This window comes from Phodopus roborovskii, unplaced genomic scaffold (genome assembly GCF_943737965.1).
Source record: "Phodopus roborovskii unplaced genomic scaffold, PHOROB, whole genome shotgun sequence".
NCBI classification, from domain to species: Eukaryota; Metazoa; Chordata; class Mammalia; order Rodentia; family Cricetidae; genus Phodopus; species Phodopus roborovskii.
The window spans coordinates 12,177,857-12,199,062 of NW_026126413.1; the positions used below are offsets into that span (position 1 = coordinate 12,177,857).

Consider the following 21,206-nt stretch of genomic DNA (forward strand, 5'->3'; position numbering starts at 1 on the left):
AGAAACCCGGCTAACAATTAACCCAGCAGCCAGAATGGCTGTCTGAGGCAGGCTCACGGTCTGTTGGGGTATTCACTAATTAATTCGCTTGCCCCGTAGAAGAGTGAAGAGACTTCAGGCAAATGAAAGTCCGAGAACAACCCTCCCACAGGACAGGGTGGCCGAATTGCCCGCCAAGACAAAATGGATGGAGAACAACAACAAAAGCAAGGTGTGCTTTGAGATGAGGGAACCTGTTTAGGGAAGCTCCGGCAGGGCCTTGGATAGCCTTCTCTTTATAGGGCCATCCCGAGGCTGACCAGACTCCGCCTTAAGTCAGCGGAGACCTAGTCTACAAATACTACCCTGCCTTGACAAGATGAAAGACATGGAGTGAATGTGGCCAGCCACTGATGTATGGATGCTCTTCCAGCACACAAGGGACGGAGCAGAGGGGGCCCTCGGAAATGTGGGAGGAAGCCACGTGGTTGGGAGGAGAACATGCCTGCTGTTTGGAAGTACAAAGAAGCTTGGGAGAAAGGAGGAACCAGAAGAGAATCCGAGGGACACACCAACAGAGAAAAACACAAACGGGAAATGGAAAATAGATCTAGGGTCCTTCAAAAAGCTAAACAGAAGCACGTATGACCCACCATTCTGTATGCTGCAATTTGAAAGCAGAAATTTGAACAAATACTTTTTTTTTTTTTTTTTTTTTTTTTTTTTTAGTTTTTCAAGGCAGGGTTTCTCGATGCAACAGCCTTAGCTGTCCTGGAACTTGCTCTGTAGACCAGACTGGCCTCGAACTCAGAGATCCACCTGCCTCTGCCTCCCTCCTGCTGGGATTAAAGGTGAGTATGCTACTGCCTGGCTGAACAAACACTTTTATGCTAATGTTAATTGCAGCTTTATTTTAGTAGCCAAAGGTAAAACAACCCGAGTCTGTCTATAGGTGACTGAACAAAATTTGGTCTACTCACAGTGGAATACTAGTTAGGGATAGAAAAAAAATGAAGCTCTGATAATGTTACAAGGATGAACTTGGCGCCCACTACACTAAATGCAGAGCTGGACACAGTGGGCAAACAAAATATGATTTTATTTTCACGAAATATCCAGAGTAGCCTGGTGGTGATAGTGCATGCCTTTAATCCCAGTACTTGAGAGGCAGAGACAGGTAGATCTCAGTGAGTTCTGGACCAGCCTGGTCTACAACATGAGTTCTAGGCCTGCTGGAACTGTTACACAGAGAAACCCTGTCTTGAAAAATCAAAATTTAAAAAAAAAAAAGAAAGAAAGAAAGAAAGAAAAGAGAAAAAGAGAAAGAAAAAGAAAAAAGAAATATCCAGAATAGGTAAATTCAAACTCCAAGGGGAGATTAGTAGTTACCAGAGGTTTAAGGAGGGGGAATTGGGGAGCTATTTCTTAATGGATACTATTTCATGTTTGGGGTAATGAAAACATTTTGAAATGGAGGTGTTGGTTTACACAACCTTACGGGTGTAATGATCACTCCTGAGTTGCACATCTATAAAAAAAAAAAAAAAAAAAAAAAAGCTACAATGGCAAATTTTTCTTTGTGCATATTGTGTCACAAGATGACAATTAATGTGGCAGGGCACCTCACATGGGTGAGAGCCTGGTATGCATGCTGTCTCGGTGAAGCAGTTAGAAGGAGACAGCTCCATGCACTTGACTAGAGTTTTCCCCTTTGTATCACCAAGGATCTGAGAAAACAGAAACATCCGCACAGTGAGGCTCTTACCATGTCACCATCATTGATCAGTCTTGCTTTCCGCAACAGTAATATTTACCAACAAACTCTAATGAGGCATAGGAGCGGCCCAAACCAAACCATAATGGTCCTGAGCACAGTTCTGAGACACACACAGTTTCACTCAATCCCCTCAAGGGCTCTCACACGGCACTAGGACCATCGCCCACTTCTGCTAAAGACCAAGAGCTGACAGAAGACTCCACAACAAGCAAATGGTCAGGCCAGGGTGTGGCTCCAGGTTGCCTGGCTCTATATCCCTTCTGGATTATCACTTCTTGTGGTGCTAGTTATTAGGACTTGGATTTGGCAAAACGGACATCAAACCCTGAAGAAGAACTTAGAGAAAGACCAACAGGATAAAAGCAGAGATGTGCTTAAAGAAGCAGGAAGTCAGCAGAGGGTACCGGGTGGTCAGCTGAGACAGCACACCTAGACACAGAAAAATAAAATTAAGTGGAACCACGTCAATGTCCGGCTCCAAAAGACTGGTGACAGAGAAACTCCTAACAAGAACCGCTCTGTTTGAGCAGGCAAAGACCCGAGACTCGTGAAAAAGATGCCCATCCATGGAAAACAAAGTTCCTTTCACATGAATGCTATAACTTGTAATTAATTTAAAAATCGCCTTTTGGGTTTTTGATTGTTTTCCCTTTTGACAACCATGCACACTTGAAGCTAAGGCAAAGGCAATGCAAATAAGCAGACGACACAGTGAAAAATGACACAAAGACCTCCTCGATCAAGGGTCTCTAAGCCTTCCCTCTTCTGTCCTCCTTGGAACAAAGACTTGGAGATCTTTGAAGACATGAACTTAAGACAACATTAAGCTGACACTTAAAAACAAGAGCTGAAAGGCTATTTCTTCATCATTTCTTTGACCTGAGTACCCAGAGCACCAGACCATTGGTGAGCCCGGGTATGACCACTGTCATTAACTGCGTTCTTAGGAAGTCACAGCAACAAACTGAAGAAAGGTCTGCAGAAGCAACCCCCTTCCCAAAGCGACACATGCAGCACAGGCACGCTCCTGCCCACACAGTCCAGCCTTCCCAGAGGGGTCTCCAGCCCCTCCCTGCCAGGGGCTTCTTACTGTCCACCAGACATTCTCTTCCTCCTTGGCTTCCTCACTTGCAGACAAAACAAATGCCCAGTAACAGCTGCTGGGAACCTCCACTCTTCCTTAGTCATTTTCAGAGTAGCCTGCCCAGGAATTCGGCTAATGATCTTCTCCCCATCTTTGCAAGCGTTCAGGGGGTAAGGCACCGACAACGCATGCGCAGCAAGATGCCTCTTGAGAGGGCTGATCCAAATGCAAAAAGGGATATAAAGGCAGCCAGGGAAGCTTCCAGCTCTTGCCTCGGCTGGAATGTTGTCCAGATTCAACCTCAAGACTTAAGCAGAGATCAGGCTTGGCAAGGCCAGGGCCCGGGCTGAGGGACCTGTCAGCCTGTCAGACCCCACACCCAGCATCCCGCGGGTGCCTGCTCTGTACCAGCAGGCGGCTGTCTGCTTGGGCAGCTGCGAAACTCACAAAGCCACATATTTGGGGAATGCTTCACACTGGGAACAGGGCCAGGCATTCTGAGGGAGAAAGCCACCAACCACCCTTGCCTGTAAAGGTCCCATTGAGTTGCTTTAGAAAAAAGAAATTCCCAGCCTCTCGCCTCACCCTCTTGTCTGCCTTCTCCATAGATACCTCATAAAGAAACCAAGGGGCACCCTATGAATAGTGAACCGTCCTCGGCCTTGTGGAGGCTGGACATGAAGTGATGGAGTTCTGTCACTCAGTTTCATATGCTTTGAAATCTTCCTAAAAAAAAAAAATCCCACATAGCCATGAGGCTCGACCTGGTGAGGTGGGGGCGGCAGAGAGGGCCATTGTGTGACAAGGGGTCTGCTTCACTCAGAATAAAAAGAGGATGAGGACCCCTGAAGCAGCAGGGCCCTTCAGACAGTGGGGCTTTTGTCTGTGGTCTCCCCAGGCTGTATTGAAATTCAAACAGTCCATACTTTCCAGTTATTGATGGGATTTTTTTCTTTTTCCATTTTGAAAATCTGATAGATTAATTGGATCTTCATGTCTTTTAAAGTTGGGTTGTTTGGGGGGGGGCTTTATGTTTCACTACATCTAGGCGATTTTTGAAATTTCTTAAGATAAAAATGACATTTCCTAAGGTAAAAATGGCATTTCTGTGATTCCAGGGTAACTGTGGGTCTCTTCAGGGAGTTTAAGATTCCCTCTTAGCATGGCTGTGACATGCAGGACAGAGGCTCTCTCCTGGGTGTCAGAGACTCAAGCAGACTCTTCACTGAGGGCCTCCACACAGAGCCTGGACAGAGATGTAGCTCAGGTGACAGAACCCTTGTCTAGCATTCACTAGAGGCCTAGGTTTGATCCCTAGCGCTACATAAAAGTGCTCATGGTGATGCATGCTTGTGACCTCATCACTTCAGAGGTGGAGGCTAGAGGACCAGAAATTCATGATCACCCTTGACTACCTGTTGAATTCCAAGCCACTTGGGACTATCCAAGACCCTGTCTCAAAAAAGAAAAATCTAGAACCTTCTTTTGTACATGTGTAGGGCTTCTCTCCCACACACGGAACCCATTATGTAGTAACTGGGTCCAGAGCAACCCTAGCATCCAGAGCCGCAAGGTAGCTGAGGAACACAGACCTACTACAAGTGTTTACGTTGTTCTTATAAGCACAAGGCCCATCTTGAATTCCCTTTCAATGGTTACAAGCCAGTACTTTATTTGGATGACTTCAATTTATTAAATTGTGTGGTAGGGAAAGGACGAAGAGGGTCAAGATGGTGGCCGGGGGTCTCCAGCAAGAAGAAAAGCCCTGTTGCTTCGTCCCTGTCCCTTCCTCTGCCGGTTCCCCGCTGTCGCGCCTTTGCCAATCACCTCTCTCAGCCTTTGCCAGATGAAATCTAGAGTTACTCTTCTTGGAAAAGGCACCTGGTCTTGTGAATCAACACTAGATAGACCCCTCTTGTAAAGGACGTCCTAGGGTTACACTGGGGAACGTGTGGGCCGAAGGTCTGGCCACTCAGCGGCCATGAATACCCCTGGATGTTAAAGCAGTGAGGAAGATATGGAGTGTGCTTCCATCTACAAACCCCAGCTCTCCACCACAGTAGGGCTGTGGAGGCGAAACCTCTTGCCTCAAACCTTTACACTCAAAATAACATGCCAGGAGTTCAGCTCAGTGTTTAGCTGTGGGTGTCCCCTGACCCTACTGAGGTGGAGAGGTGGCGTTTATGGATGGAAGCACTCTCCATACCTTCCTCCCTGGAATCCAGCTAGAGAGGGAGGAGTGATGAACAAAGGGGTCAGGACCAGGCTGGAGAAACCCACAGAAACAGCTGACCTGAACAAGGGGGAGCTCACGGGCCCCAGTCTGGTAGCTGGGAAACCAACTTGGGGCCAACCCAGACCCCCTGAACGTGGGTGTTAGTTAGGAGGAGTAGGCATCCTCTGGTAGTGGATCAGTATTTATCCCTGGTGCACAAATGGGCTTTGGGAGCCCAACCCACATAGAGGGATACTCCCTCAGCCTAGACACAAGGGGGAGAGCCTGGGCCCTGCTCCAAATGACATGGCAGACTTTGAAGATTCCCCATGGAAGGCCTCACCCTCCCTGGGGAGCAGAAAGGGGATGGAGTGGAGGTCGGTGGGGGACAGGGGAGGAGGGGAGGGTGAGGGAACTGAGATTGACATGTAAAACAAGCTTGTTTCTAATTTAAATAAAAAATATTATTAAAAAAATACAGTCTTTAAAGAAAAAGTAAAGTAACTAAAGAAAAAAAAATCAGCCACATAGTTGGAAAATACACAGTGAGTCTGGATCATGTATGGCGTGGTATTATCTTTGAAATTTTTGATTGCTGATGATAAAATAATAGCTTCTGAAAAACTTATGAAAACTGCTAAATTAAGCCAACTTATACATCTTTAAAGAAAAATACTATGCCGGTGAAGTTTAGCTAAATGGATAAAAGCAAGGAACAAGAGGTGTGCCTCACAGGTATGGAAATGACAGACCTGTGGTAAGTAATTACCTCCAGGCCTCTAGACAGCTTTTAGTAACATACCCAGGCCTCCTTACGCTAGGAACCCACATACTAAGCAGGGCAAAAGTGTGGTCAGTTTAAAGAGACTCGGAGGTGGAATGGAAGGAATTAACCCTGGGCAGAGAACAAGCCTTGGCTCAGCAGGAACTGTCACTGCTCACCCATCAGAGGGGACAGGGGGTGCTGGGAAGGGCCCAACTGCAAAACCAGAGAAAGTGAGTGAACACGGGTTACCTGGTAACAGGGGGCTTCCGAGAGGCCACAATTAGTGGGTCCCATTGCCCTGCACTCAGGGTTAGAGATAGGAAGAAGTATCTAGAGGAGAGGCTGAGACAACCTGGGAATAAGCAATGCTACCTTGCTCCCTAGAGCAAGAATTCACCTCAGCCTAGAGACTCACGATCACAAGGCAGGGCAGACACTAAATCCTTTATGACTGCTTCTGAGGGACTTGAGAAAACAAAGGTGCTAGGGGACTTGGTATGGCCTGATCGCCATGATCCCCAAAGACCAAAGGCATCAGCAAAGAAAACAGAAAGCCAGCTGTTACCAGGAAATGATGCAGCTTCCCTCTGGAGAGGCAAAACCTCTCCCCCTATAGGGAGTTTGATTTCTCTGAGGCTCTCTCACATCAAATCGAAACTTGTTCATGTCTTCCTATTTACCCGTTTAACCTTAGGCCTGACAAAGGAACCTTTTCTAGCCTGGCATCCCAGAAGCAATGGGGACCACAGGTAAAAACCAGCACAAGCATAATCCAATAAATGGGATGACGTCATAGTCATGGTTGAGTAAGAGAACCTTCCATGTGGTTTGTGTCAATCTCTCTGGGTGAAAGGGGCTAAAAGCCCATCCCAGGAACACAGCTATTAACCCTTAAACATGGAGAGTGATGTAGGATAGCTAAGCAATTGGCCTTGGCTGCGGCAGTGGTAGTGGCATGGGAGGAGGGGCGCTGAGTTTAAGTCTTCTAACACTCCTAAGACATTCTGAGTACGAATATTCTCCCTTCTTCATGGACCACAAATCTGGGGTCTAATGACTTGCCCACATGTCACTCCTGGCCAAGGTCAAGGATGTGACAGTATCCCTTTCCTTCCTTCACCTGATCCACTCACCCAAAATAAAGGTTGCCCAAGTGTAATGCCAAGGCTTCCCTTTGTAAGAGGTTAGCACGCAGTGTGGGCCAGCTGACAGTTGTCCAAACCTGCTGGATGCCTTGACCAACCCTCCTACCAGGCTGTTTCTCCTGCATGGCCAGCCAAATTCTCTCCCCCCCCCTTTCCCCCTGATACTCCCTGAAATGACATTTCCTTTCTGTTGAAAATGAATTTTTGTTTCTGACATTTCAGCTCTGAGGCATAGTCTTCAAAGCCACATGGCTCTTCAAATCTATCCATTTGTTTTTCAAGAATATTTAAAAATAAATAAATCCCATTTACACAAATTCGGGGCACATTTTTCAGTGTAAGAAAGCTGCACAGTGCTTGGGAGTAACGTCACTTGATTTCATCATCTTGGCTTCTGGAGATGCAGAACATTCAATGATTTGAGTCTGTATCTTGTTTTCCCTATACTCCCTTGCTGTTAACTGGTTACTGTTTTGTTTGTTTGTTTGTTTTATTGTTGTTTGTGGGTTGTTTTTTGTTTTGTTTTTCGATATCATTTGATTTGGTCTTGGTTTCCATGGCTACTGGCCTTCAAACCATTCTTCCCTTGGGTACTCTCCCCTCCTGGACTGTATATATCCCCAACTTGGAAACAAATAACTAAAGCCCCTTACTCCCAAGGTTCTCTCTGTCCCAAGCTGGTCCAGGTAGACAGGAACCACCCAGGCTTCTGGCTACAACAGGCTGGCTTTTCCCCTGCTGACAAGAGCATTCTTGTTTGACATTCTGCATTCCCTCCTGTGTCACCTGAGTACCAGGAGCAGAACTTGCAAGGGTAGGATGCAAGGTAGTGGCTTCTATTCCCTTTGCAGAGCTCTTACTCACCTTCTGCCATGTTCTCACACCTCTGTCCTCTCTCCAAGCTCTTCTTTTGCTTTTTAATTTCTTCCTTCCACTATCTTCCCTAAACCTCCTTTTCCTTCTTTTTATGTATATGTATGTGTATGTAAAGTCTGCACATATTTATGCACAAGTACGTATGTGGGCCTGTGGAGGCCAGAAGAGGGTATTGGCTCGTCTGGAGCTAGAGGTGTTAGTGGCTGCGAGCTGCCTGACTTGGGTGCTGGGAACTGAACTCCAGTGCTCTGCAAGAAGACCAAACACTCTTACTCACCAAGCCTGCTGGGTCTGCAGCCAGAGTTTCACTGCATGGCTCAAGCTAGCCTCCAACTCATGATCCTCCTGTCTCAGCCTCTCGAATACTTCAGATTGCAGGCACTTGCCACCATAACCAGAACATCTTCACTAGATTTTCTTTCTTTATTCTGTTTTGTTTTATGTTTTTGAGATTTACAACTGGGTGATGGTGGCACACACCTTTAATCCCAGCACTCAGGAGGCAGAGACAGATGGAACTCTGAGTCCAAGGCCAGCCTGGTCTACAGAGCTAGTTTGGGATAGCCAGGGCTACACAGTGAAACCCTGTATGGAAAAACCGATAGATAGATAGATAGATAGATAGATAGATAGATAGATAGATAGATAGATAGATTACACACATGCACACACACACATATGTGTGTGTGTGTGTGTGTGTTTATGATGGTTATATTTTCTTAGAATGGAGAATAAACCATTCTCTGATAATGTTGGGGGCTCTTATTTTGAAATCTACCTGCTATGTGTCTTTGTCCAATATCAGTACTTTCACCTTAAAACAACATTTTACAATTTGATGTAACTTTTTGGTCTTGTGGTTATTGACTCTGGGGACATTGTTTATTATGGTGTAGTGGGTATTGACTAGGGCCTTAAGCATGCTAAACAAGAGCTCTATTATTGAGCTACATCCCAGATCATATATATATATATGGAAAGGTCTCACTAAGTTGAGCAGGCAAGTCTTGAGTTTGTGGTCCTCTCCTGGCTCAGCCTCTTGAGTAGCTGGGATTTCAGGCATGGGCTATTAAGCCCAGATCGGCTTTCGTGAGAATAAGGTTTTTGGGAGAGTTTTTAAAGTTGTAAGGGCCCCCTGCTGCCTTTGTAAAAAGATGTATTTCTTATTTGTTAAGACAAATATGACTTATGGAGGACAGACGTTTCTGGAATTTAGTTGAGACAGATCAGTAGGACTTTCATAAATAAAGCTCTGAAGTTAAAATGTGCATGGACAGTGCCTCTGTCCTGAGAAGAAGCCAGTTTACCAGGAACACTTGTCATTCTGAGCACTTCTTAACCCAGGAAACCTAACTCTGCAACAGTGTCTCATACACAGCACAAGGTCAGTAGACAAAGGAGTAAATAATAATAATGGCTATGACATATTGACTATCTGCCCTAGGTCAAACACTGACCTAACTTCTTTAGGTTCATCATCTCCATCAATGTGCACTTTGAGGCCGTGGGAAGACACACCCCCATTTTACAGGTGAAGATGAGAAACTTGAAGTCCAGGGCCATGACTGCCATGTGGTGTGAGGACCAGAGCATAGCATAGGCCAGGGACTGGGTTACTATTTTATTTTATTATTTCTTTTTCTTCCTTTCTTTCTTTCTTTCTTTCTTTTTTCTTTTCAAGACAGGGTTTCTCTGTATTGCTTTGGAGCTTATTCTGGAACTCACTCTGTAAACAAGGCCGGCCTTGAACTCACAGAGATCCACCTGCCTCTGCCTCCTGACTGCTGGGATCAAAGGCGTGTGCCACCAACGCCCAGCTTATCATTTCAGTTTTTAAAGGCTGGTTTCCAGTACACATAGCTCAGGCTAGCTGCAAATGTTAGGCCAGTTTGTGCTTAAACTCACAATCTTCCTATTTGATTGGTCTCCCAAGTGCTTGGGATTACAGGTTAGAGTTCAACCCTTAACTATCTTAAAGGTGTTAGGTTTGAAGACTAAGGACAGAGAGTTTTGGGGGAGGGGGAGGGAGACAGCAAAAGCAGACAGTGAGTTGCACATGGGATATGCTGCATTGGACTGCCCAGGCGGCTATGTCCTGTAGCAGATAGAAACACGGATCTGAAGCTTGGGTTATAGACTGAGCCAGATCAGGGTCTATTTCTAGTTGATGCTGTTGGAGAATGCTACATGTTTCTCCCTGATTACAGTCTTGAGAAATGTCCATAATTAAAGGGCAGGAAAAGGCTGATGGAGGAGCCAGAGCAAACAAAGGGGACATGAACTCCCAACCTTTTCCACTCACTTTTATCCCACACGAGGTAATCTGTAACTGCAGCCCGTTCTAAGGCAAAATTCAAACCATCTCTGCAATAAACTTGAGGCAGAATATCCCACACACCAAATAACCTAATGAGAACTCATACCTGGCATTCAAATTTAATCCCAAACCCTCTTGGTTTGACCTCCATAGACACTATGATATGTTAATATAGAGGCCTGCCAAATGGGCCAGCTCCCAATGGACTTCATAAAATTCTCCTATGCACAGACCACCCTTAGGCATTCTGATTCAGGAGGCCTGGAGGGTCTGGAGCTCTATACTCTGCAATCGCCCAGGTGGTTCAGATGGGTCCGTGTATCCTCTTCTTTGAGGAACACAACAGTGTGATAATGACTGCTCTGATGATCAATAAGAACACAGTAAGTAGCAGCATTAAAATCATCTTCATATTGTTTTCCTGTTACTCTCTTAATGTCTGAGCATAATGCTAGAATTGTTTCCCTGGAGCAAAATATGATCATTAAAGGCTCAATTAACTTTTCCCACCACCTATTGATTCTCTGAATTCTTTGATAGGTTTATCTGACATTGAATTTGCCACCAAAAACTCCATCCATTGAGTAAACCAAGGAAATGGCTGGCCTTTTCAAATCCTCTTCTGTTGTTCTCAGAACCAAATTAACACAATGCTGCTTATCCTCAAATCTATCTGCCCTCAAAACAAAAGCTGTGTTAGTCCTTTTTAGTATTTGGCTATTGGACCTTGGCTCCTTGACCATGGAGAAATAGTATGAGCTGTATTTGGTTTGCTTGTTTTTATTTTGTTTTGAGACAGTATCTAATGTATGCCAGGCTAACTTCAAAGTCATTATGCAACTGAGGATAACCTTGAACTCTTGGTGCTGCTGTCTCTACCTTCTGAGTGCTAGGATTACAGGTATATGCCATCACACATGATTTATACAGTGCTGGAGATCAAAGCCTGGGCTTTGTGTATGTCAGGAAAGCACTCTACCAAGTGACCTTATCACTAGCCTCACGAGCCAGACTTTTTTTCCCCGTGAAGGCCAAGTGAGCAAAACTACCTGCGATGGCAGCAATCAGTCTAATAGCCCAACAAAAGGGGACCCTTTGGATTCAAGATCTTGACTTAAAAGGCCAAGAGTCAAGATATTAGAGACCTTTATCTAGCTGACGTGAGGTCCCAGGAGCCACCATCCATAACAAGTGACATATAGGTAGCTCTTTGGGTCTGCCCATAACTAAATCTGGCCATCTCTACAGATAGATACTTAACACATAGTCTCAGCCCATATCTTAGTTAAGGTTTCTTTTGCTGTGAAGAGACATCATGACCACAGCAACTCTTATAGGTTTAGGTTCATAGGTTTAGGTTTAGGTTTTAGTTTATGTTTAAGTTCATAGGTTTAGGTTTAGGTTCATAGGTTTAGTCTATTATTGTCATGGCAAGAAGCAAGGTGGTATGCAGGAAGACATAGTGCTAGAGAAGGAGCTGAGAATTCTATATCTTGATCCACAGGCAGCAGAAGGAGACTATGTGCCACACTGGGTGTAGCTTGAGCATATGAGACCTCAAAGTCCACCAATATAGTGACACACTTCTTCCAACAAGGCCACATCTATACTAACAAGGCCACACCTTCTAATAGTGCCACTCCCTATGGGCCAAACATTTGAATACATGAATCTATGGCGGGCTATTCTTACTCAAACCACCACAGCCCACCTCCAAGGGATGTAATTTTTATTGCTTGTTTGCTGTGTTTATACAGTGACTCATTCAAAGGAGGAAGTAGGATGATTAACTTATATGTAGACAGACTCCGGACCTGATTTCCCAACAGTGGTACTGTCATTGCTCAGTCATGGCTACCCAGACAAGTACACCCAGTTCTCGATGGCCTTGGCCTTCCTGCTCATAGAGCTGGGGCCTCTCTTGTTCTTTACCCTGAATTGTACTTTCTTCTGAGGAACTAAATATCTCCCTGCAGTCTGATTATCAACTTCTATCAGTTGGGTTTGAGTGGATCCTAAGTGTGTTCTTTCCATTTCTAAGTGTGTCCTCTTTAAATCCAAGGCCAATGGACAGACATTCAAGGTCTCTGCTATATCTGCTGGTTCCTGGGTTAGCTCACATGTAAACATGAAAACTGCTCATGTGCTCTCCTCCTTATCATCCCTCTCATTTATTCTAAGTAAGGAAGCAGTGAGTCTTTCCCTTGGGTCTAGTTCACCCTTTTACCTTGTGTGTTGTCCCAGACAACTGAGAGAAAGGGATACCGTTTTTTAAAGACTTGATAGCTTCCTGAACAGGAAGCCCTGGGTGTGTGTGCTAGCCACTTATTTATTTGCTTGTTTGTATTTTTTAAACACGGCCTCTCCAAATAGCACTGGCTGTCCTGGAACCCACTGTGTAGACCAAGCTGGCCTCAAATTCACAGATAATATGCCTGCTTTTGCTTCCCAAGTGCTGGAATTAAAGGTATGCACCACCATGCCTGGCATAGTCCTTTATCAAACACTGAAGGAGTTAACTGCTCTAACCATGTCTTCAAAAACTCTGCCACAGGGAATGCTGAGCCCTGTGTAGAAGGCGTAAGGATTCAGGCATTATGCTGGCCTGCCCCTTTCACCTGGGAGAATGCACTCAGACAGTACTCTGGTCAGCCCAGGGTTCCATGGGTACTAGCCCTGTGTAGGAGGTCTTTTCTTAACAAACATATGGTTATCCAATAGAATAACTTCTCTAGCTAAATCCACCAGTTTCCCTTGCTCAACTAAATCCAACCTGGTATTTAACTATTGCGGTTTAATAAGGATCAGGATAAACAATTAGGCTGAACAGATGTTTATTCAGGGAGAAATAACTTACAACCTAGACAGATGAACACCAGCAGGTCCCACCGGATGCTCTCCTCTCCGCTTCCTACCAGCAAGAACGCTCCAGGCTCCTCCTCAGACCTAGTTCCACAGGTCACTTCCGGCCCTGGCTCCACTCCCCAATGGGCGTGGTCAGTGCCACAGAAGCAAAGTGAATATCTCACTACATTTAACAGTAAAATATCTCAGGATTTTTACCCTACTTTTGTTCATTCTAGGCTTCTGAGTTTTAAAAGAATCCGAGTGACAAACCCCAAGCAATGAACTCATCTCTATGAACACAGCAACACACAGCAGGCCACCTCCTCTGCTCACGACAGCCGGCCAGGTTTGCAGGGATCATGGGCACGGAGCAGCACAGTGGAAGCCATCTTGCAAACCCAATCCCTTATTTGCCTTTGTTTCTCCTCCAAGCTCTTTAAACTCTACATTTTGGCATTTCTGCTTTGCCTCGTTGGTTTTGGAGCTTTTACACTGAGAATTGAGAATTTCCTTTGGATGAGAGAGAGAGAGAGAGAGAGAGAGAGAGAGAGAGAGAGAGAGAGAGAGAGATCTAGCAATTAGCATACATTATGTGGCTGCACCAATCTGATAGACTCACAAACATGCCTGCATGGCAGAACAGAGGCCCTGTTTTGTCTTGTTTCCTAGCCTGCCCCGCCCAGCTCACAACCTGCCATTTGCCAACTGGAGGCACCCACCCTTTCCCTTCCTCTGCCTGCAACTTCCCAGGCAGCCACTGCCCAGCCTTCCTTGCTAAGTACTTAATGAGGTTTTAATTCAGTTTTGGGTCTGGAACTGGGCCAGCCACCACTGCTGAGGCTCAAGTTGCCCTGTCTACATCTGAGAATAGTCATAAAGACTAGCTGGGTCATCACCAGCTTCCTGTGAGGCTCTAAGGGAGCATTCACTCGACCTTATGTTATCACAAGGTCTTGCTGGCTTTAGATGACAAAAAGGCTGACCAGGAAGAAGAGGGAAACAACTATTGAGTCAATTTCTTTGACCCATCCAAGGGTTATACAGCTCTGGATATCAGTGGACCTTGGTCCAGTTGGAAGAGAGAAGAGTACAGTACATGCAAAATGCTTTGGGTCAAAATCGTACATATTTTTACAAACACGTGCCTGTTATATAGAAGGATTGTGGAATATCCCTCTTGCCAATAACCCTGTTGCTGGAAAGGGGTCTGAGTGCTTCTCTTACCCACTTAGACCCTGGTGTAGGACACAAAAAGCTCACTGAGCTTAATGTGCTGAGATATACCTCTACATGTTTCAGTTTTTCTTATATTTTCCAAGCCATGGTTAACATATCATACATAATCTGGAGTTTCAGAGCCTGGGACTGCAGCCAGAAAACCTAGGTTTAAGTTCCCTTGCCATCTCTGTGAACGGTGGGTCTCTGAGCAAGCGATCCAAAACCATATGAAAAGCTGACCATAATAATGCCTATCTCTAACAGCTGGTGGGACATCAGAACTAGGGAAAAGATTCCCAATACCATGATTTCTCCTGCCTAGGTCCACTTGTGGCCAGTTAGAAAATTCCCTCTATGGTACTTCTTGGCATGTTCTGCCACCTCATCTTCCAACAGGCACATGCTTTCTTGTCAGTGTATGTCATGCATATGAGTACAAGGGCTCTTGGAAGATAGAGCTGGAGTTACAGGCTATTGTGAGCAATCAAACTCAGTCCTTGCAGGAGCAATACATGCTCTTAACCACTGAGCCATCTTTCCAGCCCCCATCCCAGCTTTTTGTGTGGATGGTAATTAAAATCCTGGTTTGTTATAGATGCTTGATCTAAGGGCCTTATTGAAACATGAACCGATCATGTTTTAAATATCCATTCAGCCATTTGTTCATTAATAAGTATATACTAAGAAGTTCTATGTGCCAAGACATGAGGATATAATTGCCAGCAAGACTCCAGCTACAGTGGGTATAAAAAGGCAAAAGCAATCAAATCAGTGAGAAAAAAAAAAGTTGGTGATTGGCAAAGAATTAAAATAGGGCATATGACTGTTTCTTTGATCAAGGGGCCAAGGCAGATTACATCAAAAAGTCATTAAGTTATTAAAAAGCCATTACCTGACCAAATATTTTAGTTCTAAAAAGCGGGCTTCCTCGGTTCCTAGTCTGTGGTTTAAACCTATCAAGATTCTCTCATGCTATTCAAAACCCAACAGTAGAGCAATATATGGTCCATAACCTAAGTAACCAATTGCTGAAAAAGAGGACTTTAAAATAAAAAGAAAGAAAAAAGTCTGGGTGGTGGTGGCATCACATGCCTTTAATCACAACATGTGGGAAGCAGAGGCCTTAAGTTCAAGGCCAGCCTGGTCTACAGAATGAATTCCAGGACAGCCAGGGACTACACACTGAAACTGTCTCGGGGGAAAAGAAAAAGGAAAGCCTCCAAGAAAATTAGTACACGTCCCTAAAAGACAAGACTCCACAATAAATAAATAATAAAGTTGTTGGGATACAATATCCTTAGCATCCCAGAGGTCAGGGTAACAACGGTTCCCCCAATGGACAGGAAGACCCTGAGATCCTTCTGCCTCAGCCTCCTGCATTCTGTGATAGGGGACATTCACCAGCACGCTGGTTCTGAAAATCTTCAGTTACTTCAGGCACCTGCTCCCTGGCTACCCTACATGAGATCTCCGGGAGATTTGACGAGAAAGCTGGCACCCAGCAAAGAACAAAGGTACCAGCAACGAAATGCTTTCCACCTGGCTCATCACCAATCCCTTTGTCAACTGCAAGAAGAGGCCCAGGACAAACAGGCAAATTAGTGCCATTCAATAAAAAAGCAGAACATCACTGATCAAGAAATCCGGATGTAGAACTCGCAGCTCCCTCTCCAGCACTGTGTCTCCTTACCATGCTTGCCACCGTGATGATAAGGACTGAACTTCTGAACTGTAGTCCAGACCCAATTAAATGGTTTCCTTTATAAGGATTGCCATGGTCACAGACTCTCTTCACATCAACAGTACCCTAAATAAGATAGACCTCAACATGGCCCTGCTATTCTTAGCTATGTTTCATGTGTTTTCAAGATAAAGCTGAACTCCTTAACGTTCATGATCTGGCCCACTTTCGGAATTCCTCACCTGAAGGGAAAAAAACTACTGCCAGCCCCGGAGCTGCTCTCTGTCTTCGCTTTTTTGTCTAGTGAATGCATGTCTTCCTGTGCGCTCATCTGTTTCCTGCAAGGCCTGCAGGTCTTGAAGAGAAATTGCCCTTCCACGAGGTGTTCCTCAGAATACTTGCTGCTCACTCGTAAGCCCCAGATACCACACTATGTTCCTCTGCCCTGGTGTCAGAGGTCAGGTGTCATGACAGCGTGTCTCACAAATGGAGATGCTTGGCATTTATTTATTATTCATCCGTGGGGATGGCACTGAGGAAAAGTCTTCCCGTCTGAGAATGTGGGTTTGAGTTGAGTTTAGTTTTGTAAAAAGAGAGAGAGAGAGAGAGAGAGAGAGAGAGAGAGAGAGAGAAAGAAGTCACAGTAAACGAATGTAGTAGAGTAGAATAGAGGCTTTGCAAAGGGGTGCCTAGATAAAGATCTAGGATTAGGGTTAGGTTAGGGTTAGGGAGTTATAGTCAGTATTTTTAAGTTTTACTGTGTGTGTGTGTGTGTGTGTGTGTGTGTGAGAGAGAGAGAGAGAGAGAGAGAGAGAGAGAGAGAGAGAGAGAAAGGGAGAGAGAGAGAAAGGGAGTCTGCAGAAGCGCTGGATCTCCTGGGTTCTGAACTCTGGTCCCCTGCAAAACTAGTAAACACTCTTAATCAGCAAGCCATCCCCCGGCTCCTATAGTCACTATTTTTAAATAACCACACAAACTATGATTCTTCCTGTTTATAAATACCTCCTTGAGGATGTTGTTAAACATAGCTATCTGGCTTAATTTAGATATCAAATACATTACTAGGGTTTTACCTCAACCTTTTGTTGTTTTGAGACAGAGTCTTCCCATGTCATCCGGGCTGACCTAGAACTCTCTATGTAGCCAGGGCTGGCCTTAAACTCACAGAGATCGGCCTTTCTCTGCCTTCTGAGTGCTGGGATTAAAGGAGTGCACCATCATGCCTGGCAGCCTCAAATATTTTTATATTTTTGGTTGTGAGTCTTGCCTGTAATGGCTGAGCCATCTCTCCAGCCCTCAAATGTTTTAAAATCTGACTGAGTGAGAGAGTTTTGTAGTTCAGGTGCACTGCCAGACAAAAGAAATGGGTTATAGACATCTTATGAGAAAGTGAAGTTCCCCTTGTAAAGATGGATATGATGGACCTACTGGTCTACCAGCCTGCTATCCAGAATGGGTCCTGGTCCTGGTGACCATTGGAAACAAAGGAGTGCCTCTTAAAATGATGGATGAAACCTCCACCTGCCCACTGGGAGTATCTGTGTGGAAGGGGTCTAGGCAGACCGGAGCCTATGCTGTGAACATTGCTAACTGACAGCTTCAGGACTAACTGCCACGAAACATGCTAGAGACCCTTTTGAATCTAAGCTTTAAATTTGTCCCTATTCAAATGAAAGACGTACCTTGTCACATGCTTCTCAGACTTGTAACTTGAGACAATCATAAGAACCTTTTGTTAGGTAGAAAGGAAGAAAGAAATAGCTTTTCAAAAGGAAAGAAAAGATCTCCGGACAAGGGAAAACCAGGAAAAAAGAAGGTTAAAATTAATTAATTAATTAATAATAACAGGAAGCACAGTTAATGTGAGAGGAAACAAGCACCTGAATGGGAGACCTCCTAGTACTTCCTGTTGGGTGGGATTCAACCCATCAAATACTGACAGAGCTGGACTTCAACACTGGGGAGTAGAGACTAGCAGTGTAGGGCATGCATGGACGCCGAGGCACCTTGAGCAAGCCTGAAGCAGTTGGCTGGAACATCTTGCACCAGAGTAGTTCTTGGTACTCTTCTTGATTTGCTAACACCCATCTGCTGGGGAGGAGCTAAGCCCGAGGACTTGCACGCTTGACCCTTGATTTTTTTCCACTGTGCTGTGAGTCAGTACATAAACCCGCTCCTTCCCCTCAATAAATGGCATTCGCAATTCCAGCATTCCTGTTGCACGAATGACCGGCTGTCTTGTCTTTTATTTAAATCTCTAGACCTTCGCCCGATTAGTGGAACAGATTGTAGCTCAGGTGCTACACAGCAGAAAACCCAAGATGGCTATCACCTTCTGCCTCACATACACTCTGGAGAGGACATGAAGCTCTTAAGGACAAAAGAGAACCACAGTGAGAAAGAGGGCTTGGAAAAGCATTCTAGGTAAGATGGCGTTAAGGTAGGGCTTAATGGATATTGGATAGTGGGTAAAGTTAGGGAAGGGGCATATAGTAACGAATCTGTATGACGCTATAAGTCCCAGTGAACTCATCCTCTAGGACAGAGTTTGGTAGTCCAAACAGAATCCCTGTAGCCTGTGTCTCAGGAAATTTGTATGTATGGACTCCGTGGTTTCCAAGCTAAGACATTAAGGTTCAAAAAGACTGACGTGTCCAGTGGCACACTATAAGATAATGGCAGAGACTTTGGTTAGGGGTGTGTATCCAGATCCTTGTGGTGTCCAATACAATCCCTGGAGAAGCTAAGGTAACCTCTACCTGATCTGGTAAACTTTCTCCTCTGTGATGGGACATCTCCCTCCCACCCTGACCTTCTATCCCATGGTAATGGGAGCATTCTATCAAGCGATAGCATCCCAAGTAGCATGAAAGATGTCTTTGATTCTTAATCTAGATATTTCTCAAATTCCTCCCTGGAAGCCACAGCTGGACTGTAAGAGTAGTTCAAATTCAATCCTTTGGTTACTGATTTGAGTCACTGAGGGCAAAACATGGAAATCTCATCCACTTGGCTAAAACTGTTGGCTTAGATCTGCCCTTCTTTTGGAAAAGAAACAGCTAGAAAACATTACTGACTATTTTATAAACTATTTTAAGGGGCTGGAGAGATGGCTCAACAATTATGAGCACCTACTGCTCTTGAAAGGGACCAGAGTTTTGTTCGCAGAATCCGTGTTAAGCAGCTCACAACCATCTGTAACCCCAGTTTAAGGGCATCTGACACACTCTCTCCCAGTCTCCAAGGGCCCACACATGCACGTGATTCACTCGCAAAGATGCACGCACAACATCAGTTTTATACATATAAAATAAAAATAAATCTAAAAGAAGAAAAACGCCAAGCTGTTTCAAAGGAGACAGGGAGACCATAATAGGCAACTTCCAGTGTCTTTATGTGACTCTCCATGCTTTGGTTCTAGTCTTCAGAGACTTCTTATGGAGATTTGCATGTGATGGATGAAAAAGCCTTACATTCCACACAAGAGGGCTTGGAGCTGTGTGATAGAACCCCCCCTTAGCAACACTCACTGTGCGATAATTATTATTCTACTCATGTGCATTCATGAAACCAAAAGGGTTCTTGTTGAAAAGGGAAGGAAACAGCAATGAGTTCATATTTGTTTTTTTGGTTTTTTTGTTTTTGTCCATGTCAGATCACTCACCCTGCACATAAACAGCTAATACCCTGAGGCTTTCAGGGGTGAGAAGATCCATTCAACCAAGCAAAAATTCTACAAACATCTTTGTATTTCCTTAGAAATCCTTCCAAATTACACCACAGGGCAATGTGTGTAGCTGCAAGGAATAAGTGCTTTTTATTTTTTTTTTAAAGCCCATTTTATTTTAATCTCTCCTCCAAAGAGTGAGAGGAATGGAGAGAAAAAGAAAAACACTACACAAAGCTCTAAGGCCCTTGCTTCAAAGATTTTCAAGTTTCTTTGAAAGTAAGGTGCACGGAGAAAGTGAGGTACAGGGAAATTGAGTGATTGACCCAAGGGATCAGATACACCTGGCTGTAGAGAGCCACCGGTGCCATTCCCGAAGATGGCACCGGTTTCCTGTCCATAAGCCAGCAAGGCGCGGATGTGCGATCCACGTCATGGGGTGACCGTTATGAGCGTTGCGGGCTGCACCTGTCAGTAACGGACACAGCTCCGATGCAACTGTCAGTAACGGACACAGCTCCTCTATATAAGCAGAGCCCTTTTTCCTCCTCCGGGTCTTCCCTCAACTTGCTGTAATGAGCTGCGCAATAAACATAGCTGCAGAAGAATCCTGTTGTTGAGCGTCGTTCTTGCAGGCAAGGCGATAGCGCTCGACACCTGGCATCAAAGTGTGCCTTTGCTCCTCACACACAGAGTACCGCTGGGCCAAACTCTTTGACTGACTCGGGCCTGCCTGTTCTCTGTGCCCTAGCCTGGGCTTCTAAAATGTGAATGTCTAAACACCTTGGAGGAAAGCAACAGGTTCCCCTCTAGGGTCAGAATGGAATGTTGCCCAGGCCCCAGGGCTCATCTTTCAACAGTTGTACAATATAAATACTATTCAGTAGTTAAACTAAAGGGAAATGTGGTCTGGGTTTTCTTGACCTGAAAGAAAAATCCCTCATCTCTCTCTGAGCGAAGGCTAGTCCCACATCCTCATTAGGTGACAATGTGAGGCCCAAGACAAGTGAGCCATCACTGATGTTCATGGTCAGTCTGGTTTGCTCTTTAACATCAGAGACAAAGGTTCTGTCAGCCTGTCCCAAGTCATACCCAGGACCTATGACCTTCTAGTAGAAAGAATGAGATCCCTACTGTTTGCCCTATTCTCTGCCTTCAGAGGGTTAAGAAAGTCCTCACAGGTCATTTTGAGGGCGAGGAGTACTGACACAGGGTCCTGCTGTGTACTCTAAGCAGGCCTTGAACTCACAGCAGTCTCCTCCCTTAGCCTCCCAATTGTTGGGATTACAGGGTTGCATCGCCACACCCAGCTTCTCCAGTCTTTGATGCTCTCTCTATATTTATCTCAAGGAATAGGCCTGGCCCTATTCACTCTATAAAAGGCTTAAAATGATACAGAATAAAATGATTATATCTTTAGATTACTACATTGATATAAAGAGAAGACACAATGGAGCAATCTCAGGGACATTTATGACCCCTTCCTACCTCAAAAGAGTGCAAAAAAAAAAAAGAAATACGGTTTATTTCTAAACAGTGTAATCATCGAGTCTATTCCCAGCCTACACTCATTGGTTAGATAACAGTCATGATTGTTTAAATAACTTCAGCTATTTCTAGCTGGGCAAATAAGT

At 44.9% G+C, this 21,206-nt stretch overlaps 1 protein-coding gene across 1 annotated transcript in view; it reads right to left on the bottom strand.

Annotated features, from left to right (window-relative positions):
* Positions 1-21,206, bottom strand: part of Map1b (microtubule associated protein 1B) — a 90,928-nt gene that overhangs the window by 22,583 nt on the left and 47,139 nt on the right. The gene's annotated exons all lie outside the window — the stretch shown is intronic.